This window comes from Rhineura floridana, chromosome 16, assembly GCF_030035675.1.
Source record: "Rhineura floridana isolate rRhiFlo1 chromosome 16, rRhiFlo1.hap2, whole genome shotgun sequence".
NCBI lineage: Eukaryota > Metazoa > Chordata > Lepidosauria > Squamata > Rhineuridae > Rhineura > Rhineura floridana.
Genome location: NC_084495.1, coordinates 326730 through 354028, shown reverse-complemented (window position 1 = coordinate 354028; position 27299 = coordinate 326730).

Below are 27299 nucleotides of genomic sequence, written 5' to 3'. Positions count from 1 at the left end.
TACCTGTGAAAAAGTCAGATGGGACATGGAGATTGGTTCAAGATTTAAGATTATTAAATAAAGTGGTTGAGGTACGTCACCCTGTAGTCCTGAACCCATACACCCTTTTGGGAAAAATCCCTCATGACCACAAATGGTTCAGTGTAATAGATTTAAAGGATGCCTTTTGGGCTTGTCCACTGGCCGAAGAAAGTAGGAATATGTTCACCTTTGAATGGGAAAATCCCTACACCGGGCGGAAACAGCAATTCAGGTGGAAGATCCTCCCACAGGGGTTCACCGAAAACCCAAACTTGTTCAGACAAGTCTTAGAACAAGTGTTGGAGGACTTCGAGGTGCCTCCGGGGGTGACATTCCTGCAGTACGTGGATGATTTGTTAATATCAACTAAAAAGAAAGAAACAGTGATAGAGGCATCTAACCAACTACTGAATTTTCTTGGACAACAGGGCTTGAGAGTATCAAATGCCACAAGAACAAGAGAGAAAACAATTGAAAGAAATAGGAGCTATTCAAAAGGAATCAGGCAAATGGGTATTACCAGATGGCCGAGAGATGATAAACAAACAACTTATGGGAAGTAATGACTATCCTCCATGAGGGGAGCCACTGGGGAGTGCAGTCTATGTGTAACATAGTATTAAGAAAATATGGGTGCATGGGCATCTATACGGTAGCCAAACAGATTTGTGAGGGATGTGTAACATGTGCAAGAATAAATAAGAAAGTACAGAAGAAACAAACCCCAGGAGGTTGGAACCCCGGATTAAGGCCCTTTCAAAGTGTTCAAATAGATTACACTGAAGTCCCACAAGTGGGGAAATTAAAATACCTATTAGTAATAGTGGACCACTTAACAGGATGGGTAGAAGCCTTCCCAATGACCCGAGCAACAGCCACAGGAGTATCCAAGGTTCTTTTAGAACAAATAATACCTAGATTCGGAATCATAGAGAATATTGACTCAGCCCAAGGGAGTCACTTCACCGCCCGGGTATTACAAGACCTAATGAGGAAATTGGAAATCTCATGGGACTTTCATACCCCTTGGCATCCTCCTTCCTCTGGGAAGGTAGAGAGGATGAATCAAACCCTAAAGAAACAAATCTCGAAACTTATCTTGGAAACCAAACTCCCATGGACCAGATGTTTACCGATTGCACTACTAAGAGTGAGAACGGCACCTCAAAAAGACATAGGCATATCCCCTTATGAAATGTTGTTTGGATTGCCCTACTTAGGAGATATGAAAGGTCCATTAACATTTGAGACTAAGGATCAATTTTTTTAAAATTATATACTGGCACTATCTTCTTCTATATCCTCTTTAAAGGAAAAAGGACTGTTAAGTCAAACCCCACCGTTGGAGTTTACTGTTCACAGGACAAGACCAGGAGACTGGGTATTTATAAAGAGTTGGAGGGAGTCCAAACTACAACCTGACTGGGATGGTCCTTACCTGGTACTATTGACTACAGAGACAGCGGTCCGGACAGGAGAAAAAGGTTGGACCCATTATACTAGGGTAAAAGAGGGATCCCCTCCAATCACGTGGACCAGCACTGCACAGAAGGAGGTCCCTGGATTAGCACCACGGCTACTCCTCAGGAGAACCTCTACCTAATCGACCTAGAAGACCAAAACTGGACAGATAAGGAAAGATTTGAAAATTTACTAATCCCAGAATTAGATACTTGGTCTTCAGGGTGGGAATGGGAAGAAACTTGGGCTAGAGGCCTGTGCCAACATGTTAGGTTTAAAATATATAAAGCTTCTTACTGCCCAAAGAAACAATTAATAATCCTTTGGGGAAAGAAAGACCACGGGTACTGGATAACTCAACATAAAGGGCAAAATCTAGTCTTCCCCATATATAATTTTAAGTGGGAACGAAGGTTCTACAGTTGGCAAAGTACAGGGGAATTAGGGATACGGGAAAACCAGAACAGTTTAAAGTGTTATCAGTGTGAAAGAGAGTGGGACTTCACTAGGGAATTAGAACACAGTTTCTGGACTCCAGAACAAGTAAGGCAAGAAGACCTAAGAAGGAGAGACCACGCAAGACAAGATGAGGAAATGGAAAAATGGGAGGCGGGGTACGCCTTGTAATAGAGACCAGATCCTTACCAATCAGAGAACCAGGAATCCAACCAATAATACTAACACATCAAAAACCTGGACAAACAAGACCATTAATTTTGGCACAAATACATCTTCAAATTGGACCCACACCTGATAGAATACCCCCAGGCGGAGTTCCTTTATTTCCAGGCTGGCGAGTGGCACCATACCAATAACCACATGGGTGAGCCAAAATGTACAATGATACCACAGCCCCTGTAATATCCATCCTTCCCTAAGTAGTAGGGATAGTAATCAGTATTGGCCTGGTATTCATTTTTTTATATCTCTTTTGCTGTAAACGCCTCCCCTAAGAGAAACAGGGACGTGTAAAATATTCACATAATAAAATGAAGAAATGGATGTGACTAAGTATATGCCAGATCTTGTATCTGGAAATTAACAGCATAGGAATTGATCTTTGGCCACAAACACAAGGGGAAAGAACACCAGGGCCAGTGAAATTCACAATACAGATTTGGGAACAAAACACAATACAAGCAGTGCAATTTGATGCATGTACCTTGTTTGACTGTGGAAGTCTAAGCTCTGAGCGAGAGCTCAGAGATAAAGATAAATACATGTGTTTAGACAAGGCTTGTCCGTACTGGAGGAATGTTCTGTGGACAACCGAATCAGGTGGATGGACGGCGAACTCTGTAGGTAGAGTTAATGATATGATCATAATCACCAAGGGGGCATCAAACAGCGAATGTTTAAAAGGGAAATGTAACCCCATAACCATGGTTATTAAACAAACAACATGGGTGGACACATATACTGGAAAGTCTTGTACCATTACCCGCAACCGTGCTAGATTTGGTATGGGAATTTCATTAACTGGAAGGGATCGCCTGGAGTGCTGTTTCCAGATAATTACACTCAAACCACCATCAAACACTAACCAAGCGAGCCAAAAATGCCCCAGGTGAAACCATTTAGCCCACCCCAAGTTGAACTAAAGAAAGTAAAAGTCGTAGAAGTTCAGGATTTGACCCAAACATTTGAGATAGAAACAGGATATGGAGAAGTTAATGCATGGATAGAATGGGTAAAATATACAGTAAAGAGTTTGAATAAAAGCAATTGTTATGCTTGTGCCTCCGGCAGGCCGATAGCACAAATAACTCCCCTTCCTATGGGATGGGAAACCCACCCCACCGAAATGAGTTGCTTATTGACTCTATACCAAAGTGAAAATGCCTGGAAAAATGATACCTGTCGAGAACTCTCTCTCCAGTTCCCTGTCCTAAAAACTAAGGACATGAGAACACCACCAGCATTTTCTATGGTCATAAGAAACCATTCTTCTTGTCTTTCAAGGCAGGATGATGAGTTTGACCAACCAGTAGGGATTCTGGACACCTGTACCCAGACCTTAAATGTGACAGGAAAAACAGCAGGCAATTATTCTCACTTAACGGTGGCCGGAGCAGACTTATGGTGGTACTGTGGGGGAAGTTGAGAACTACCCTCCCTAAAAGGTGGAAAGGGACATGTGCTATAGTACAATTGGCCATACCATTCACCCTTGCATTTGAAAAAGAAAAGACTGAGAAGAAAAGAAACAAAAGAGATATACTAAGTTCATCATTTGATGACAGAATCTATATAGGAGTCACACGAGGAGTACCTGATGAGTTTAAGGCTCGGAATCAAATCGCAGCAGGTTTTGATTCTGTTCTATTCTGGTGGGCAACTATAAATAAAAATGTAGATTGGATCAACTATATCTATTACAACCAACAGTGTTTCATTAATTACACCAGAGATGCTGTAAAAGGAATTGCAGAACAATTAGATGCAACTAGCAGAATGGCATGGGAAAACAGGATGATATTGGACATGATCCTAGAGGAAAAAGGAGGAGTATGTGTAATGTTGGGAGAAAACTGTTGCACATTCATCCCAAATAATACTGCTCCTGATGGAACAATCACCAAGGCATTACAGGGCCTTACTACTTTAGCAGAGGAGCTAGCCGAAAACTCAGGAATAGATAGCTCACTCACTGGATGGTTGGATTCCTTGTTTGGAAAATGGAAAGGGATGATAATATCAATATTTACTTCCCTAATAGTAGTAGCAGGGGTATTAACTGCAGTAGGATGTTGTATCATACATGTGTACGGGGCTTAGCACAAAGACTAATAGAAACCGCTATATCCAAGCAAATGCCTCTAAACCCACCTCCATATAATGAAAATATGTTGCTTTTAGGAGAAAGCAGGGATGATCATAACCAGGACATGTCGCTTTTAGGAGAAAGCGGGGATGATCATGACCTGGACATGGAATATGAAAATATGTTATCCAGACTGGAGGAATCATATGAAAACATGTTATCCAGACTGGAGGAAGCAAACCAAAGCCTGCAAACTCCATGAAAAACACGTAAAACCATATAAAAATATGCTACTTTTACAAATTGTTGTAACTGCATAAATGTGTAATTGTGGACATACTGGGGAAGGGAGGGGGTCTAAGAAATAGCAGAGTAAGCAACCAAACGCTGGGCTAGACGCAAACAACAGGAAACGGACGCAGGTGTGAGATGGCTCTGTGGTTAAGCTAGACCCTAAATATAGTAGAAACATAACAAGGGGAAGTTTGAAGTAGAAGCTATAACTTAGATGGGAGGGGGAATATATTATAGAAGGGGAAACATATGCCAAATAAGGGTAATAATAAACATGGGTATGGGGGACCTAAAATATGGGTAGTGGGAGATGTAAACAGAGGCGGGACTTCCTGTGACATGAATAGGCGACACGGATAGGTTGTAAACTCTGGAGTACTCGACCAATGAGGAAACAGGGGAGGGAACGAAACGTCGGGTTATAGGATAAAAGAACTGTACCAATATTACTCGGGTGTGCCTTCCTTGTGGTGGACACCTGCTCTTGCAAGAACGTTAAATAAAGCTTAAATTGCTGCTTCATTAATGGTTTCATTGTGGGTCTCTCAAAGAACCGTTGTTTCTAACACTAGGAGCCACCTCCAGGGGTGTTGCTGGGGTGTGTGGTCTTGTTGCACCAGGCCCTGGAGCACTTCTCTCTCCCCTTTACAAACGTTGCCTATGAGACAGCTTTTCCTCCTGAAAGTTGACTTGAATTTGTACCTTCATTTATAAATTAGCATATGCAAGTTTGTGTCATGGTCTTGTGGCTCAAGGCGTTAGGCCTTTTAAGGACCTAGCAGCGCCCCCCCCCAAAAAAAGTGTGTGTAAACCCAAAATGCTATCCCAGTGTCCTTGAAACCAACCTCGCCTGTCACTGAGAACACTGCATTGAGATGCATGTTGCTGGTCCTGACTCCATAAGCTGCAGAGGGGCCCTGCCTTTTCTTGTGTTCTCATCCCCCCACCCCGCTGTGGCTTCCTTTGGCCCTTCTGCGTCTCCTGACCCTGCCTCTAGTGTCCTTCCTCCAAGCCTCTACCGTCCGCATTTCTCACGTCCGCCTTGCCTTCTTGTGGATTGTTCTGGGCTGCCCCCAAGAGACGTCACCCTCTCCCTCCTTGCCTCGGCTCGTTACAAAGTTCCCATCATGCCTGCCTCACGTTGGGTGTCGTTGCCCTCTTTATACCCTCTCCAAATATCAGTACGTGTCACGGCTGGCCACCTTCTCTGCCCTGCTTGTTAAATTGTTTAAAGGAATTGGCTTCATTGGGGAGTCCCTTGCGAACCCCACAGTTTGCATCTAAGGGGGGGGAATTATGGCCATTTTCCCAAGTGGATTTATTTATTGGTTTATTTATTTATTTATTACATTTATATACCGCCCCATCACTAAAGCTCTCTTACTGTCTCACAACAGCTTTTCTTTTTCTTATTTTAAGGATCTTCCTTAAAAAATATCCCCTTGAGGCCCAGAATGCTTCACGATCAGGGAGCTGGACTTTAGGTTCAGGTGATTCTTTCTCAGTTGCTGGTACTGCAGACCTCAGAGGGTAGTTCTGAAGGCAGACCACCACCCCACCCCTCCTGAAGATTGTGAAGTATTTAAATGCCATATAAACATGAGCATCAGTTGGTTGACGATCACTCATAGCCGAGTAAGATTGTCTTCCGATATAATTTGGTTGGAAAACGCCTGGGTGTGAATTTGTTTTATGTGGGGAGATCGGTGCACGACGATCAACACACAGTCTTGACAGAAAAAGACTTTGATCCAATGGCATGGGTACCACGATGATTGGAAGTCTTTTATCTGCTGCAGCCTTCATCCGCCTTCACAGCTGTTGTAACATACACATTGTTATCCTCCACCTGTTCTGCCATTGAGGACATCTGGTTCCTCTCCCTTGACCTTACCACCATGGGTGACATGACTCCCAACGGCATCGCTCACAGGGTTCATTGGAACACACAAGCCCACTCACCACTACAAGGTGACGATCCAGCGAGGGGATGAGCATCAGTGACTACCATGCTGCCCTAGAACCCTCTGCTGCCCTCATCTTGGATTTCTTGCTCCCAAATGCTCTGCTAGGCAGACTGGTCTTTTTCCTTCCTTTGCCTGTGTTTGCAATGCCAAGGAGTCAGGGAATCCAACTGTCCACCCCACCCCTTCCTTCACATGGGGCACAATCCACTACGAAGATGTTCTGCATAAACCTCATTGGGACAACTGTGCCTGGTGGATCCCTGTCCATCTCTGACTGCTGCTTGAGGTGACTGCCTTAACTTGCCTGGCGGTGAGGCTGGCTCCTCAAGGGATTTCCTGTTCATGCAAAGTTCTTCGTTGTTGCAGATGCTCGTGAGAATATGATGGAGCCCCAGCAGCAAGACTCGAGTGCTCCTGGAAGGTTCCACGTGGGCAGCACAATTTATGCTGCACGTCTGTTCCGCTGGGGGATATGCACCACAGAGGGCCCTCATCAACCCCTTCGCCCCCTCCCGGATGCCCATGAAACTCGCATCCAATCAGAGGCGAGGCTTCCGGTTTGCTCATTCTTCCGGTAAGACGTCTTCTTTTGTGCTCCTGTTTATTCGCTTTTTATTTCCTTTTCTCTGAACTATTTTTGGAGTTTGAGACAGCTAAAGGCAATTTTTTATAAATATGTTTGTTTCTACCTTACTTGGAAATCTCTAATCTTATGGTTTATGGTTTATGGCCTCTTCTTTTGGAGTTAACGATACAGCTAAGTGGGAGTTACCGACACAAAATTTGCTGACAGCTTTAATGCTTTACAACTCTTTATTGGTTGATTGCAGCTCTAAAAGGACTCTGAACTTAAACATCTCTGTTTTGTGGAGATAGTGATTGATGTTCCCTAGGACTGAACTGTCGGGACATTGTTTTGGTTTCAGTTTGAAGTTCATCAGAGTTCTATAATAAAAGAAAAAACTTTTTCTTCTTTTGGGGTCTGAGTTTTTAAAACGCAATGATAAGGAGTAACCTTCAGTTGTCTGGATTATCCCCTGAGTTTGTTGGGGCATCTAAAACTCTGCAGCCTAAAATCACAAGGTTTTTTTCCTCCTGCTCGTGATACATTCCAATCAGACCAGCTGTTACCCATAAGAGTACAATCCAACGCTCAGATGGTTAGCTCACATGACTGTACGTTAGAACTTCCGCCTTCTGTTAACTCCATTACAAATATGTCAGCGTCCAAAAATCTTGCAGAGGAGTTACAAGACGTGGGTTTTAACTATTCACAAACCTCAGATAATGAAACTTCTCCTACATCCTTTTTAACTATTGATTCCATCCGTTTTTCTAGGGAGTCTATATCCCCCTCTTTTGATAAAGAGAAAGAGCAAGTTCCTTCTACTCAGACTGCTGCCCAGGCCGACCAGACTTCACTACTCGATGAACTAAAACTTGTTAAAGCCTACATTTCAGAAACAAATCAACTACTTATTACATTGGTTCAGGCATTTCAGTCTCTTAACCGCACCTCTCAGGGACCTCAGACTGACTCTCAAAATCTCTCGGGCATGAATAAGGAAAGAACTAAGAGGAATTTGCACACATGAGAAGGCCAAGAAACCCAAAAACATCAAAAATTCTAAAACTGACTTCTCCAATAAGATGAATTTTAAACCCCTGTTTAAATTGTTGGAATCACCAAAACCGAAATCCTCTCACAAGAATTTTCATCCTTCAAACAAGATTCATCGACGTACGTCCACATCTGCCGACTCTAATTCCTCACTAAACTCTAGGGTCCTTAACCACTCGAGTGATGAAGAAGAGCTCTCTGATCTCCCGAACAGCGGCCCACAGTTCCTTAGGACCGTTTCCAACTGCTACCCTTCACCATCGTGGAAATTAGTTTTACAAGCTGACAAATTGGCTATTTCCTATAATGCTATAGCCAAAGGAAAGTGTCACTCGATATCCAGTATTCCCTTTTTGGACATGTCCATCGGTGTTTCACTGAAGGCGGTCTCTGGACTAAGGACCCTGTCAAGATTGTGTGTTGATCGTCGTGCACCGATCTCCCCACATAAAACAAATTCACAGGTCCCAGTCTGAATCTTTTGTATACGGTAGCCCCCACGTTTGAGCTGCCTTTTCAAAGGTGTTGAGGTAAATTTGTGGATCTTGTCCCGGCTCAAACACTGCAAAATCTTTTGGTGTAACCTTTATCTTTGTTTCCTTTCTGTCCTTTCTTGTTTCATCAGAATGAAACTTCTCTCTTTCAAACTTTAACTTTTCCACCTGTATTTCAGCATCCACTCTCATTCTCTTAAATTCCAACTCCCTCTGCTTTTCTTTCTCATCCGCCTCCCTCCTCAATCTCTCAATTTCCAACTCCCGCTGCTTTTCTTTCTCATCCGTTTCAAAGACCCTCTGCTTGTCTTTTTCCTCAGCCTCCCTCCTCAATCTCCCAGTTTCCAACTCATGCTCACATCTTAACTTCTCTTTCAAATACTCTATATAAGCGGGATTGGTTGAATACCCTTCCGGGGTCTCTTCCCTGACAGGTTGCTTTTGCTGGACAGTTGTAAATGCTATTAGTGCTACCCGCAATTCATCTACCCCTTTACCCTCATGAGCTAAATTGAATGTTATGCACTTCTCCACCAGCTCCTCTCTTTTCATCTTTATATATTCAGCCATGGTGTTGGAGTTCACTCACTCTTTGCCACACACTCTTTGCCAGTCACTCTCACAAGTAATCTTTATTTGTTATTTCTTTTTGCCACACCACTTTTAGGGACTCTCTTTTGTTCGTATCCCACAGCTACAGCCACCACCTGTGACGCCCTTCCCTGGCTCTCCCTGTCAGGTTCCTACCTGCTTGTGGCTACTACCTTTCACTAGGCACCACCAGGGACTCCACCAGTCCGGACTGTCCTTTTTTATGGTTTCTCTCTCCGCTCTAGCACAGATCTCACTAGATCCCTCTGCTAGGCATCACTACCAGTCACGTCCTATAACCAATGTTCCCAGAGACTTTGCCTTTTATGACTCCGTGCTTATGCTGTTCCCAACCCCTTTGTATCTATATAGATAACTCGTATACTCTGGGTTGCGCTGGATACTTGTAATGTTATATTTTTCTCTTCACCACTGCCACCATTTGCTACTGTTTCCCTTCAGCCTTGGTAATTACCTTGCCCTCCCTTCTGGTCTGTGAAAACCCCAGCCAAGGATCAGGCCTTCGGTAAACCAAAATAGTATTTATTAAATATCAGAAATAACAAGATTACTTTTATAATTTCATCAGCTACAGACCAGTGGCGAATGTTCCATTCCTGGGCAAGATCTTGGAACAAGCTCCAGGCGCTATTGGATGAAACTGATTATCTAGATCCATTTCAATCGGGTTTCAGGCCCGGTTTTGGCACTGAGACGGCCTTGGTCACCCTGTTTGATGACCTATGTCGGGAGAGAGACAGAGGGAGTGTAACTCTGCTGATTCTCCTTGATCTCTCAGCGGCTTTTGATACCATCGACCATGGTATCCTTCTGGAGAGACTCGCGGAGTTGGGGGTTGGGGGCACTACTTGGCAGTGGTTCCGCTCCTACTTGGCGGATCGTCTCCAGAAGATAGTGCTTGGGGAACATTGCTCGACACCGTGGGTTCTCCAATGTGGGGTCCCGCAGGGTTCAGTTTTGTCTCCCATGCTTTTTAACATCTATATGAAGCTGCTGGGTGCTGTCATCTGGAGTTTTGGAGTGCGTTGTCATCAGTACGCTGATGACACGCAGCTCTACTTCTCCTTTTCATCTTCTTCAGGTGAGGCGGTCAATGTGCTGAACCGGTGCCTGGCCGCAACAATGGACTGGATGAGAACTAATAAACTGAGACTCAATCCTGATAAGACTGAGATGCTGTTGGTGGATGCTTTCTCTGATCGGATGGTGGATATATACCCTGTCCTGGATGGGGTTACACTCCCCCTAAAGGAGCAGGTTCATAGTTTGGGAGTCGTTTTAGACTCTTCCCTCTCACTCAAGGCTCATGTAGCCTCGGTGGCCTGGAATGCGTTCTACCAACTTCGGTTGGTAGCCCAACTACGTCCCTATCTGAGTAAAGAAGATCTCACATCAGTGGTACATGCTCTGGTAACCTCATGTCTGGACTACTGCAATGCACTTTACGTTAGGGCTACCTTTGAAGACAGTTCGGAAGCTACAGCTAGTGCAAAATGCGGCGGCCAGACTGCTAACAAGAACTAAGCAGTCTGAGCATATAACACCTGTTCTGGCTCGCTTGCACTGGCTTCCCATATGCTTCCGGGCAAAATTCAAAAGTGTTGGTATTAACCTATAAAGCCTTATATGGCGCGGGACCACGATATCTGTCAGAACTCCTCTCCCGATATGAACCCGCTTGTTCACTACGGTCTACTACAAAGGTCCTCCTCCGGGTCCCAACCCATAGGGAGGCCCGGAGGGTGGTGACAAGATCTAGGGCCTTCTCAGTGGTGGCCCCTGAACTATGGAATAGTATCCCCGAGGAGGTGCACTTGGCGCCGACACTATCATCTTTTCGGTGCCAAGTTAAAACCTTCCTCTTCTCTGAGGCATTTTAATTTAAGTTAATTTGATTTTAAATTGTTGTAATCTGATTTCAGTTTGTACAGTTTTATATATTCTGTTTTATGAGATTGTGTAATTTTATTGTATTTTTTGATGTACACCGCCCAGAGAGCTATTGCTAGTTGGGCGGTATATAAGTTTAATAAATAAATAAATAAATAAATAAATAATTATAATGGTACATAAGCATATGGTTTCATCTATTCCTGTGATACTTGTCTTATTATTAACTAGAACTCCAATTCCCTCTTTCTCCACACTCTCCTAACATCCACCACCAAACACCTTCTTCCTCTCACATCCACCAACTATCACCCCCACCAACATCCACCCAGATTCAACTGTCATTCTTCCATTTATACTCCCAGCCATTCAAACGCTCAGCCAATCATCCAGCATTCTACTGCTCATGTACTCCCCCCTCCTCTTTCACTCCACTTACCATATGTCTTCTATATAAACAGCACTTACCATATTTACATTAATACAGGAACATCACAACAGCAACCGAAGAAAGAAAACCAAGAAGATTAAGAGGAAACTCGTTTAAGTGATGTCATACCAGATCCTCTTACTGAGATAGGAAAATGTTCCAAAAGACCACAGTCCACACCGAAAAAGCAAGCTAGGTACCAGAAAGCACCGCTTGAACATCAACACAAAGAAAAGCCGGTTTCATCTTGTCCTCCTTGCAATGGAAAAGGGAAACCAAAGGGAAGGACTATAAAGCTTATAAATACGCGCACAATGGACAATCTCTACATTGTGATAATGGAACTGTATCCCAAATTGAAAAATGAGATATCAGGACTGCAGAACAAGGATGAAGCCATTCAAAGATTGTTGCAAGTGAATGATGCCTTTCGGAGTCATAAATGGTGTTCAGGGAAACTTGACTGGTTGACACAGTTTCAGAATTACGTGGCAACAAGTCTGTGGGATTGCTATGGGTCTGAAGAAGACATGATAACCTCCCGCCTCTCCTTTTTATTTACTTCCAGACATCTGTAGCAATCTTGACTGTCCAAAAAGGATAAGGGAAATAAGTCTAGGTCAATATGTTTATCATAGGTAGACTGTTTCATTGCTGTTTATTGCCCCACTAGCTTCACTGGATCAGTATTCATTGGCAAATTTTAAAGAACAAATCTTTTCATAACGTTTCCAAGATAGGCAATGGTTTGAAGTAACACGCTTCCAAGGATATTAATCCCTGATATGATATCCTATCTTGATTGTGTTCTAAGTACTCTTTACACAATAAGCTGGGAAAGCAGTATTAGCCAGAGTAACCACACCGGTAGTTCACAGAGAGATTGCTAACACTGTATGCATACAATAATGATGCTAGTGCAAAAGGCAAGACAGAAACTGGGTTTTAGTTGTATGCTATTTACAAACCATCTTTCATTGTTCTATCTAGTATCCCTCTTATATCATCGTAAAAACGGCTCGGATGCAGCCAATACACTGCAAGCTTCATCTCTGTGTTTCGAACATTTTCAGTGTTGTTTCAATGTTTTGTATTTGTTTTTGTAAAGATCGTTTGTTTTTAAGATATTTTTAAAAGACTTGGGGGGTATCGGGGATCTCCTGTGCAGGCACAGACACACACACCCAGAGAGCCCATCCATAGTGTCTTTAAAAGGAATATATCCTGATGGGGATAATTCTGCCCAGTAGCTCTTTTGGGAAATCAGGTTCAGATACCAAAGGCGGAAGGGAGCCTCTTAGATATGTGTGAAGAGGCTATGGTCATAGAAAGAATGAAAGAATGAGAGAAAAATGGCTTAGCCACTGCGAAGAGCCTTCTTGCATGCTTCCTTTTTTGCCACCCTGGAGGAAGGACAGCATAGGAATATAATAAATAAACAAATCCATATACAACCAATCGTTTAGAGGTACTTTTTCTTTACTATATATATATATATATATCTTTAAAAAAATTAACAAGTCAGTAGTGTTGTTCGCTTGACTGTTCAAGAAAATAACCATCTTTATCATCAAAGCTAAGGATCCAGGTGGGGAAAAACACCCTGGGGCCAGGGTTGTAGGTCACTCTCAGCTGATTGCCAAAATATCCATCAGTTTGCTGTGTGTATCCTGAAACAGAAATCGTTGTTTCATGCCTCCACACCTAACTTGGCAGCAATTAAGTTTTCATTCCTGGTCACCTTGCCTAACAGTTAGCACCACAGTTATATTTGCAAATGTGGAGATTTCCTTTAAGACGTCATGGAAATGTTGAAGTTCTGCATTCGATGCTGAAGAACAGATAATACATGCTTTCCTTCAAGAAGTGCAGTATTTGGTTACAGAAATGAGACGTCTTGCTGGGGTAGGATATCTACTAAGCTTTACAAAAACCTTGAGAAGTGAAAGAAGTGGCTTTATAATTTATGGATCGAAGAGCCCCGAGAAGTAGAACTTTGGGAGAAGCTGGGATCAAAAGGTTTTGTATTTGTAAGAAGCCAGATTCTTCATCTTATGTCCAATGTGATCGTTGCAATGATTGGTTTCACCCAAAGTGTATAGGTTATAAATCTGCACAGGAGTTGGTTGATGTTACACCATGGTTTTGTCCAGCATGGGACTCAGAACAGAACTGCCGTTTTAAACAGGACTATAAATTCAGTGCATTTGAAGTAATTTCTAATGAAGCTACCCAAAATGAATCGTATTTTAATTCACCCACTGAATCTGTGACTATAGATGCTACTCTCCAAACTGAGCACAATGATCCAAAGTTGGAACATCAAACTATATTTAGACAGAAGAATGGCAGTGATGTTCTCAGACCCAAAGGGAAGGAATTTCAAGAGTGTCCACGAAGATCAGATATCAGTTTCTATGCCCTCCGAAACACGTACAAGGGATGAAGAGAAGAGTATGATCAAGTCAATGTTACAGAAAAGGTGTGTTTGCTGCAACATGCCCATCATCGTTTATAGTAACTTTAAATACATCTGAATGAAGAGAGATATGCTCGAGCAAATCACAATCGGGATTACAGAACGGATGGGCTAGTATGTTAGCAAAAGGAGGAAAAGAACGTTTTCTGGCTTTGCTTTCAAATATAATCAATTTAAAAGGAAGAGCTGACAAAACATAAATGCCCCGTTCTGGCACAGAAAAGCGAACTGTAAATTTGATGGCTGTATTTGGCTACAAATGACTATTAAAGAGAGACCAACGAAGGATGATAATGTAAGAATAAACATCACTCAGACACACCATTGGCCAGTCATACAAAAGGCATACACGTAACCCAGAATGGAATTGGGGGGGGGAACAAGGGAGAAACACCAAGTAACCTAAGGAACACACTTATAAGCCAATGTGACCTTAATATACTTATAGCTGGCAACTATAATGAAGTGAAAAGTACTGCAGTCTTCCAAAAAATTTCCAGTGAGGAAAACCTTGAAGGACGCACCGATCTAAACCTTTCTCAGGACCGTGTTAAGATAGGAGAGAAGCAAGATGCTTCAGAAATAGCACCATTGCTGTATGCAGTATATTGCTGTATCACCATTTACGTTACACATGTATATGGAAGTTCAATTACATCTTTTGTGTGATCTTCAGAGGGCAGCTTTATGCAATCTGTATCTTGATGCCACAGGGTCCTTAGTCCAGAGACCGCCTTCAGTGAAACACCGTATTTTGTATTATGCTTTGTGCAAAAAGAATCCATCGAACACATCCTTCCAGTAGCAGAGATGCTCACTTCTGACCAGAGCACGCCAACTATTTCACACCGGCTGGGCATTGTATTCAAGGAACATGCTAAAGATGACTGCACAACATCTCAGACCACAAAAAGTTGAATGTGACTTCAGCTGGGCTTTCATTCGTGCTGTCACTGAAGTGTCTAACAAGATGCCTCCAAAGCAATCCCTCAAAGCATGTTTTGAAGCGTGTTCAAATAAGAGACCTGTTCGAATTTACAATAATTCACATTTGCACGGCACATATGATAAAGCTCATTGCTGGACATGTAAGCAGAATAAAAATTTCACAAGAAGTTAAACGTTTTTTCATGTATGCTTTTGCATTACTGCAAAATGGGGGGGGAAATGACAGAATGCAAAGAGATGATTAGGAAACTAAACATTATTTTTGGGACTAAGCAGCTAACGTGTGAGTGTAAATGTACAATAGATACAGTTAAGAAATTTTTAAAAGACCAACAAATATCCACTACTGATCCTGAAAGTACTTTTGATCTGGAAGAAGGAATGTCTCAAACACAGGATATCATATGTAAAAGCTCACCTTTTTCCAAACTTATTCCCACCCAAAATCTGGAAAGCATTGGAATACAGAATGTGATTAAAAAACAAAATATCGACTACAATAATGAAGGGGGGGAAATTGTGTCAAGGTATGTTGCTACATTGCCATTGTGGAGTGGCATTATGCTCCAAGACCAAAAATGCCACCAAACTCGAGACTGTAATGCCACTGTGGAAAATTGGTTCAGAACAATTCAAAAAGAAGTTCTGAATGACAAACTGTATCGCAGACCACCAGCACATTATGAAAGACACCATTCGGGGTCGATTCTGTGCAACAGCCATTGGTATTCTCAGTGACAGCAACCAAAGAAAGAAAACCAAGAAGATTAAGAGGAAGCTCGTTTAAGTGATGTCATACCAGATCCTCTTACTGAGATAGGAAAATGTTCCAAAAGACCACAGTCCACACCGAAAAAGCACCGCTTGACCATCAACACAAGGAAAAGCCGGTTTCATCTTGTCCTCCTTGCAATGGAAAAGAGAAACTGAAGGGAAGCTTATAAACACGCGCACAATGGACAATCTCTACATTGTGATAATGGAACTGTATCCCAAATTGAAAAATGAGATATCAGGACTGCAGAACAAGGATGAAGCCATTCAAAGATTGTTGCAAGTGAATGATGCCTTTAGGAGTCATAAATGGTGTAAATGTACAATCAGATGTAGTTAAAGTTACTAGAAACGATGATGGCCGTCTTGCAGAAAACAAACCTTTCCTGTAACGTTGAATGGCTAATCGTGTTCTCTTCATCCCTTGTATGTATATCTCTCTTCATTCAGAGGTAGTTAAAGTTACTAGAAATGATGATGGCCGTGTTGCAGCAAACAAACATTTCCTGTAAGGTTGAATTGCTAATGGTGTTCTCTTCATTCCTTGTATTTATATCTCTCTTCATTCAGATGTAGTTAAAGTTACTAGAAACGATGATTCTCATCTTGCAGCAAACAAACCATTCCTGTAACGTTGAATTCCTAATCGTGTTCTCTTCATCCCTTGTATGTATATCTCTCTTCATTCAGATGTAAAGTTACTAGAAACGATGATTGTCATGTTGCAGCAAACAAACCTTTCCTGTAACGTTGAGTTGCTAATCGTGTTCTCTTCATCACTTGTATGTAGATCTCTCTTCATTCAGATGCAGTTAAAGTTACTAGAAACGATGATGGCCGTGTTGTAGCAAACAAACCATTCCTGTAACGTTGAACTGCTAATCGTGTTCTCTTCATCCCTTGTATGCATATCTCTCTTCATTCAGATGTAGTTAAAGTTACTAGAAACGATGATTGTCATGTTGCAGCAAACAAACCTTTCCTGTAACGTTGAATTGCTAATCGGGTTCTCTTCATCCCTTGTATGTATGTCTCTCTTCATTCAGATGTAGTTAAAGTTACTAGAAACGATGATTGTCATGTTGCAGCAAACAAACCTTTCCTGTAACGTTGAATTGCTAATTGGGTTCTCTTCATCCCTTGTATGTATATCTCTCTTCAATCAGATGTAGTTAAAGTTACTAGAAACGATGATTGTCATGTTGCAGCAAACAAACCTTTCCTGTAACGTGGAACTGCTAATCGTGTTATCTTCATCCCTTGTATGTATATCTCTCTTCATTCCGATGAAGTTAAAGTTATTAGAAACGATGATTGTCATGTGGCAGCAAACAAACCTTTCCTGTAACGTTGAATGGCTAATCGTGTTCTCTTCATCCCTTGTATGTATAAATCTCTTCATTCAGATGTAGTTAAAGTTACTACAAACGATGATTGTCATGTGGCAGCAAACAAAGCTTTCCTTTAACGTTGAATTGCTAATCGTGTTCTCTTCATCCCTTGTATGTATATCTCTCTTCATTCAGATGTAGTTAAAGTTTCTAAAAACGATGACTGTCATGTGGCAGCAAACAAACCTTTCCTGTAATGTTTAATTGCTAATCGTGTTCTCTTCATCCCTTGTATGTATATCTCCCTTCATTCAGATGTAGTTAAAGTTACTACAAACGATGATTGTCATGTGGCAGCAAACAAAGCTTTCCTTTAACGTTGAATTGCTAATCGTGTTCTCTTCATCCCTTGTATGAATATCTCTCTCCATTCAGATGTAGTTAAAGTTACTACAAACGATGACTGTCATGCTGCAGCAAACAAACCTTTCCTGTAACGTTCAATTGCTAATCGTGTTCTCTTCATCCCTGGTAGGTATATCTCTCTTCATTCAGATGTAGCTAAAGTTGGTAGAAACGATGATGGCCGTGTGGCAGCAAACAAACCTTTCCTGTAATGTTGAATTGCTAATCGTGTTCTCTTCATTCCTTGTATGTATATCTCTCTTCATTCAGATGTAGTTAAAGTTACCTCAAACGATGACTGTCATGTTGCAGCAAACAAACCTTTCCTGTAACGTTGAATTGCTAATCGTGTTCTCTTCATCCCTTGTATGGATATCTCTCTTCATTCAGATGTAGTTAAAGTTACTAGAAACGATGATTGTCATGAGGCAGCAAACAAACCTTTCCTGTAACATTGAATTGCTAATCGTGTTCTCTTCATCCCTTGTATGTATATCTCTCTTCATTCAGATGTAGTTAAAGTTTCTAAAAACGATGACTGTCATGTGGCAGCAAACAAACTTTTCCTGTAACGTTGAATTGCTAATCGTGTTCTCTTCATCCCTTGTATGTATATCTCTCTTCATTCAGATGTAGTTAAAATTAGTAGAAACGATGATGGCCGTGTTGCAGCAAACAAACATTTCCTGTAACAATGAATTGCTAATCGTGTTCTCTTCATCCCTTGTATGTATATCTCTCTTCATTCAGATGTAGTTAAAGTTTCTACAAACGATGACTGTCATGTGGCAGCAAACAAACCTTTCCTGTAATGTTTAATTGCTAATCGTGTTCTCTTCATCCCTTGTATGTATAAATCTCTTCATTCAGATGTAGTTAAAGTTACTACAAACGATGATTGTCATGTGGCAGCAAACAAAGCTTTCCTTTAACGTTGAATTGCTAATCGTGTTCTCTTCATCCCTTGTATGTATATCTCTCTTCATTCAGATGTAGTTAAAGTTTCTAAAAACGATGACTGTCATGTGGCAGCAAACAAACCTTTCCTGTAATGTTTAATTGCTAATCGTGTTCTCTTCATCCCTTGTATGTATAAATCTCTTCATTCAGATGTAGTTAAAGTTACTACAAACGATGATTGTCATGTGGCAGCAAACAAAGCTTTCCTTTAACGTTGAATTGCTAAACGTGTTCTCTTCATCCCTTGTATGTATATCTCTCTTCATTCAGATGTAGTTAAAGATTCTAAAAACGATGACTGTCATATGGCAGCAAACAAACCTTTCCTGTAATGTTTAATTGCTAATCGTGTTCTCTTCATCCCTTGTATGTATATCTCCCTTCATTCAGATGTAGTTAAAGTTACTAGAAACGATGATTGTCATGAGGCAGCAAACAAACCTTTCCTGTAACATTGAATTGCTAATCGTGTTCTCTTCATCCCTTGTATGTATATCTCTCTTCATTCAGATGTAGTTAAAGTTTCTAAAAACGATGACTGTCATGTGGCAGCAAACAAACTTTTCCTGTAACGTTGAATTGCTAATCGTGTTCTCTTCATCCCTTGTATGTATATCTCTCTTCATTCAGATGTAGTTAAAATTAGTAGAAACGATGATGGCCGTGTTGCAGCAAACAAACATTTCCTGTAACAATGAATTGCTAATCGTGTTCTCTTCATCCCTTGTATGTATATCTCTCTTCATTCAGATGTAGTTAAAGTTTCTACAAACGATGACTGTCATGTGGCAGCAAACAAACCTTTCCTGTAATGTTTAATTGCTAATCGTGTTCTCTTCATCCCTTGTATGTATAAATCTCTTCATTCAGATGTAGTTAAAGTTACTACAAACGATGACTGTCATGTTGCAGCAAACAAACTTTCCTGTAATGTTTAATTGCTAATCGTGTTCTCTTCATCCCTTGTATGGATATCTCTCTTCATTCAGATGTAGTTAAAGTTACTAGAAACGATGATTGTCATGAGGCAGCAAACAAACCTTTCCTGTAACATTGAATTGCTAATCGTGTTCTCTTCATCCCTTGTATGTAATATCTCTCTTCATTCAGATGTAGTTAAAGTTACTAGAAACGATGATTGTCATGTGGAAGCAAACAAACCTTTCTTGTAACGTTGAGTTGCTAATCGTGTTCTCTTCATCCCTGGTAGGTATATCTCAATTCATTCAGATGTAGTTAAAGTTAGTAGAAACGAAGATGGCCGTGTGGCAGCAAACAAACCTTTCCTGTAACGTTGAATTGCTAATCGTGTTCTCTTCATTCCTTGTATGTATATCTCTCTTCATTCAGATGTAGTTAAAGTTACCTCAAACGATGACTGTCATGTTGCAGCAAACAAACCTTTCCTGTAACGTTGAATTGCTAATCGTGTTCTCTTCATCCCTTGTATGGATATCTCTCTTCATTCAGATGTAGTTAAAGTTACTAGAAACGATGATTGTCATGAGGCAGCAAACAAACCTTTCCTGTAACATTGAATTGCTAATCGTGTTCTCTTCCTCCCTTGTATGTAATATCTCTCTTCATTCAGATGTAGTTAAAGTTACTAGAAACGATGATTGTCATGTGGCAGCAAACAAACCTTTCCTGTAACGTTGAATTGCTAATCGTGTTCTCTTCATCCCTTGTATGTATATCTCTCTTCATTCAGATGTAGTTAAAGTTAGCAGAAACGATGATGGCCGTGTTGCAGTAAACAAACCTTCCCTGTAACACTGAATTGCTAATCGTGTTCTCTTCATCCCTTGTATGTATATCTCTCTTCATTCAGATGTAGTTAAAGTTTCTACAAACGATGACTGTCATGTGGCAGCAAACAAACCTTTCCTGTAATGTTTAATTGCTAATCGTGTTCTCTTCATCCCTTGTATATATAAATCTCTTCATTCAGATGTAGTTAAAGTTACTACAAACGATGACTGTCATGTTGCAGCAAACAATCTTTCCTGTAATGTTTAATTGCTAATCGTGTTCTCTTCATCCCTTGTATGTATATTTCCCTTCATTCAGACGTAGTTAAAGTTACTACAAACGATGATTGTCATGTGGCAGCAAACAAAGCTTTCCTTTAACGTTGAATTGCTAATCGTGTTCTCTTCATCCCTTGTATGTATATCTCTCTCCATTCAGATGTAGGTAAAGTTACTACAAACGATGACTGTCATGTTGCAGCAAACAAACTTTCCTGTAATGTTTAATTGCTAATCGTGTTCTCTTCATCCCTTGTATGTATATCTCCCTTCATTCAGATGTAGTTAAAGTTACTAGAAACGATGATTGTCATGAGGCAGCAAACAAACCTTTCCTGTAACATTGAATTTCTAATTGTGTTCTCTTCATCCCTTGTATGTAATATCTCTCTCCATTCAGATGTAGTTAAAGTTACTACAAACGATGACTGTCATGTTGCAGCAAACAAACCTTTCCTGTAACGTTGAATTGCTAATCGTGTTCTCTTCATCCCTTGTATGGATATCTCTCTTCATTCAGATGTAGTTAAAGTTTCTAAAAACGATGACTGTCATGTGGCAGCAAACAAACTTTTCCTGTAACGTTGAATGGCTAATCGTGTTCTCTTCATCCCTTGTATGTATATCTCTCTTCATTCAGATGTAGTTAAAATTAGTAGAAACGATGATGGCCGTGTTGCAGCAAACAAACATTTCCTGTAACAATGAATTGCTAATCGTGTTCTCTTCATCCCTTGTATGTATATCTCTCTTCATTCAGATGTAGTTAAAGTTTCTACAAACGATGACTGTCATGTGGCAGCAAACAAACCTTTCCTGTAATGTTTAATTGCTAATCGTGTTCTCTTCATCCCTTGTATGTATAAATCTCTTCATTCAGATGTAGTTAAAGTTACTACAAACGATGACTGTCATGTTGCAGCAAACAAACTTTCCTGTAATGTTTAATTGCTAATCGTGTTCTCTTCATCCCTTGTATGGATATCTCTCTTCATTCAGATGTAGTTAAAGTTACTAGAAACGATGATTGTCATGAGGCAGCAAACAAACCTTTCCTGTAACATTGAATTGCTAATCGTGTTCTCTTCATCCCTTGTATGTAATATCTCTCTTCATTCAGATGTAGTTAAAGTTACTAGAAACGATGATTGTCATGTGGAAGCAAACAAACCTTTCTTGTAACGTTGAGTTGCTAATCGTGTTCTCTTCATCCCTGGTAGGTATATCTCAATTCATTCAGATGTAGTTAAAGTTAGTAGAAACGAAGATGGCCGTGTGGCAGCAAACAAACCTTTCCTGTAACGTTGAATTGCTAATCGTGTTCTCTTCATTCCTTGTATGTATATCTCTCTTCATTCAGATGTAGTTAAAGTTACCTCAAACGATGACTGTCATGTTGCAGCAAACAAACCTTTCCTGTAACGTTGAATTGCTAATCGTGTTCTCTTCATCCCTTGTATGGATATCTCTCTTCATTCAGATGTAGTTAAAGTTACTAGAAACGATGATTGTCATGAGGCAGCAAACAAACCTTTCCTGTAACATTGAATTGCTAATCGTGTTCTCTTCCTCCCTTGTATGTAATATCTCTCTTCATTCAGATGTAGTTAAAGTTACTAGAAACGATGATTGTCATGTGGCAGCAAACAAACCTTTCCTGTAACGTTGAATTGCTAATCGTGTTCTCTTCATCCCTTGTATGTATATCTCTCTTCATTCAGATGTAGTTAAAGTTAGCAGAAACGATGATGGCCGTGTTGCAGTAAACAAACCTTCCCTGTAACACTGAATTGCTAATCGTGTTCTCTTCATCCCTTGTATGTATATCTCTCTTCATTCAGATGTAGTTAAAGTTTCTACAAACGATGACTGTCATGTGGCAGCAAACAAACCTTTCCTGTAATGTTTAATTGCTAATCGTGTTCTCTTCATCCCTTGTATATATAAATCTCTTCATTCAGATGTAGTTAAAGTTACTACAAACGATGACTGTCATGTTGCAGCAAACAATCTTTCCTGTAATGTTTAATTGCTAATCGTGTTCTCTTCATCCCTTGTATGTATATTTCCCTTCATTCAGACGTAGTTAAAGTTACTACAAACGATGATTGTCATGTGGCAGCAAACAAAGCTTTCCTTTAACGTTGAATTGCTAATCGTGTTCTCTTCATCCCTTGTATGTATATCTCTCTCCATTCAGATGTAGGTAAAGTTACTACAAACGATGACTGTCATGTTGCAGCAAACAAACTTTCCTGTAATGTTTAATTGCTAATCGTGTTCTCTTCATCCCTTGTATGTATATCTCCCTTCATTCAGATGTAGTTAAAGTTACTAGAAACGATGATTGTCATGAGGCAGCAAACAAACCTTTCCTGTAACATTGAATTTCTAATTGTGTTCTCTTCATCCCTTGTATGTAATATCTCTCTCCATTCAGATGTAGTTAAAGTTACTACAAACGATGACTGTCATGTTGCAGCAAACAAACCTTTCCTGTAACGTTGAATTGCTAATCGTGTTCTCTTCATCCCTTGTATGGATATCTCTCTTCATTCAGATGTAGTTAAAGTTTCTAAAAACGATGACTGTCATGTGGCAGCAAACAAACTTTTCCTGTAACGTTGAATGGCTAATCGTGTTCTCTTCATCCCTTGTATGTATATCTCTCTTCATTCAGATGTAGTTAAAATTAGTAGAAACGATGATGGCCGTGTTGCAGCAAACAAACATTTCCTGTAACAATGAATTGCTAATCGTGTTCTCTTCATCCCTTGTATGTATATCTCTCTTCATTCAGATGTAGTTAAAGTTTCTACAAACGATGACTGTCATGTGGCAGCAAACAAACCTTTCCTGTAATGTTTAATTGCTAATCGTGTTCTCTTCATCCCTTGTATGTATAAATCTCTTCATTCAGATGTAGTTAAAGTTACTACAAACGATGACTGTCATGTTGCAGCAAACAAACTTTCCTGTAATGTTTAATTGCTAATCGTGTTCTCTTCATCCCTTGTATGGATATCTCTCTTCATTCAGATGTAGTTAAAGTTACTAGAAACGATGATTGTCATGAGGCAGCAAACAAACCTTTCCTGTAACATTGAATTGCTAATCGTGTTCTCTTCATCCCTTGTATGTAATATCTCTCTTCATTCAGATGTAGTTAAAGTTACTAGAAACGATGATTGTCATGTGGAAGCAAACAAACCTTTCTTGTAACGTTGAGTTGCTAATCGTGTTCTCTTCATCCCTGGTAGGTATATCTCAATTCATTCAGATGTAGTTAAAGTTAGTAGAAACGAAGATGGCCGTGTGGCAGCAAACAAACCTTTCCTGTAACGTTGAATTGCTAATCGTGTTCTCTTCATTCCTTGTATGTATATCTCTCTTCATTCAGATGCAGTTAAAGTTACCTCAAACGATGACTGTCATGTTGCAGCAAACAAACCTTTCCTGTAACGTTGAATTGCTAATCGTGTTCTCTTCATCCCTTGTATGGATATCTCTCTTCATTCAGATGTAGTTAAAGTTACTAGAAACGATGATTGTCATGAGGCAGCAAACAAACCTTTCCTGTAACATTGAATTGCTAATCGTGTTCTCTTCCTCCCTTGTATGTAATATCTCTCTTCATTCAGATGTAGTTAAAGTTACTAGAAACGATGATTGTCATGTGGCAGCAAACAAACCTTTCCTGTAACGTTGAATTGCTAATCGTGTTCTCTTCATCCCTTGTATGTATATCTCTCTTCATTCAGATGTAGTTAAAGTTAGCAGAAACGATGATGGCCGTGTTGCAGTAAACAAACCTTCCCTGTAACACTGAATTGCTAATCGTGTTCTCTTCATCCCTTGTATGTATATCTCTCTTCATTCAGATGTAGTTAAAGTTTCTACAAACGATGACTGTCATGTGGCAGCAAACAAACCTTTCCTGTAATGTTTAATTGCTAATCGTGTTCTCTTCATCCCTTGTATATATAAATCTCTTCATTCAGATGTAGTTAAAGTTACTACAAACGATGACTGTCATGTTGCAGCAAACAATCTTACCTGTAATGTTTAATTGCTAATCGTGTTCTCTTCATCCCTTGTATGTATATTTCCCTTCATTCAGACGTAGTTAAAGTTACTACAAACGATGATTGTCATGTGGCAGCAAACAAAGCTTTCCTTTAACGTTGAATTGCTAATCGTGTTCTCTTCATCCCTTGTATGTATATCTCTCTCCATTCAGATGTAGGTAAAGTTACTACAAACGATGACTGTCATGTTGCAGCAAACAAACTTTCCTGTAATGTTTAATTGCTAATCGTGTTCTCTTCATCCCTTGTATGTATATCTCCCTTCATTCAGATGTAGTTAAAGTTACTAGAAACGATGATTGTCATGAGGCAGCAAACAAACCTTTCCTGTAACATTGAATTTCTAATTGTGTTCTCTTCATCCCTTGTATGTAATATCTCTCTCCATTCAGATGTAGTTAAAGTTTCTACAAACGATGACTGTCATGTGGCAGCAAACAAACCTTTCCTGTAATGTTTAATTGCTAATCGTGTTCTCTTCATCCCTTGTATGTATAAATCTCTTCATTCAGATGTAGTTAAAGTTACTACAAACGATGACTGTCATGTTGCAGCAAACAAACTTTCCTGTAATGTTTAATTGCTAATCGTGTTCTCTTCATCCCTTGTATGGATATCTCTCTTCATTCAGATGTAGTTAAAGTTACTAGAAACGATGATTGTCATGAGGCAGCAAACAAACCTTTCCTGTAACATTGAATTGCTAATCGTGTTCTCTTCATCCCTTGTATGTAATATCTCTCTTCATTCAGATGTAGTTAAAGTTACTAGAAACGATGATTGTCATGTGGAAGCAAACAAACCTTTCTTGTAACGTTGAGTTGCTAATCGTGTTCTCTTCATCCCTGGTAGGTATATCTCAATTCATTCAGATGTAGTTAAAGTTAGTAGAAACGAAGATGGCCGTGTGGCAGCAAACAAACCTTTCCTGTAACGTTGAATTGCTAATCGTGTTCTCTTCATTCCTTGTATGTATATCTCTCTTCATTCAGATGTAGTTAAAGTTACCTCAAACGATGACTGTCATGTTGCAGCAAACAAACCTTTCCTGTAACGTTGAATTGCTAATCGTGTTCTCTTCATCCCTTGTATGGATATCTCTCTTCATTCAGATGTAGTTAAAGTTACTAGAAACGATGATTGTTATGAGGCAGCAAACAAACCTTTCCTGTAACATTGAATTGCTAATCGTGTTCTCTTCATCCCTTGTATGTAATATCTCTCTTCATTCAGATGTAGTTAAAGTTACTAGAAACGATGATTGTCATGTGGCAGCAAACAAACCTTTCCTGTAACGTTGAATTGCTAATCGTGTTCTCTTCATCCCTTGTATGTATATCTCTCTTCATTCAGATGTAGTTAAAGTTACTAGAAACGATGACTGTCATGTTGCAGCAAACAAACCTTTCCTGTAACGTTGAATTGCTAATCGTGTTCTCTTCATCCCTGGTAGGTATATCTCTCTTCATTCAGATGTAGTTAAAGTTAGCAGAAACGTTGATGGCCGTGTTGCAGCAAACAAACCTTCCCTGTAACACTGAATTGCTAATCGTGTTCTCTTCATCCCTTGTATGTATATCTCTCTTCATTAAGATGTAGTTAAAGTTTCTACAAACGATGACTGTCATGTGGCAGCAAAGAAACCTTTCCTGTAATGTTTAATTGCTAATCGTGTTCTCTTCATCCCTTGTATGTATAAATCTCTTCATTCAGATGTAGTTAAAGTTACTACAAACGATGACTGTCATGTTGCAGCAAACAAACTTTCCTGTAATGTTTAATTGCTAATCGTCTTCTCTTCATCCCTGGTAGGTATATCTCTCTTCATTCAGATGTAGTTAAAGTTAGCAGAAACGTTGATGGCCGTGTTGCAGCAAACAAACCTTCCCTGTAACACTGAATTGCTAATCGTGTTCTCTTCATCCCTTGTATGTATATCTCCCTTCATTCAGATGTAGTTAAAGTTACTACAAACGATGATTGTCATGTGGCAGTAAACAAAGCTTTCCGTCAACGTTGAGTTGCTAATCGTGTTCTCTTCATCCCTGGTAGGTATATCTCAATTCATTCAGATGTAGTTAAAGTTAGTAGAAACGAAGATGGCCGTGTGGCAGCAAACAAACCTTTCCTGTAACGTTGAATTGCTAATCGTGTTCTCTTCATTCCTTGTATGTATATCTCTCTTCATTCAGATGTAGTTAAAGTTACCTCAAACGATGACTGTCATGTTGCAGCAAACAAACCTTTCCTGTAACGTTGAATTGCTAATCGTGTTCTCTTCATCCCTTGTATGGATATCTCTCTTCATTCAGATGTAGTTAAAGTTACTAGAAACGATGATTGTCATGAGGCAGCAAACAAACCTTTCCTGTAACATTGAATTGCTAATCGTGTTCTCTTCATCCCTTGTATGTAATATCTCTCTTCATTCAGATGTAGTTAAAGTTACTAGAAACGATGATTGTCATGTGGCAGCAAACAAACCTTTCCTGTAACGTTGAATTGCTAATCGTGTTCTCTTCATCCCTTGTATGTATATCTCTCTTCATTCAGATGTAGTTAAAGTTAGCAGAAACGATGATGGCCGTGTTGCAGTAAACAAACCTTCCCTGTAACACTGAATTGCTAATCGTGTTCTCTTCATCCCTTGTATGTATATCTCTCTTCATTCAGATGTAGTTAAAGTTTCTACAAACGATGACTGTCATGTGGCAGCAAACAAACCTTTCC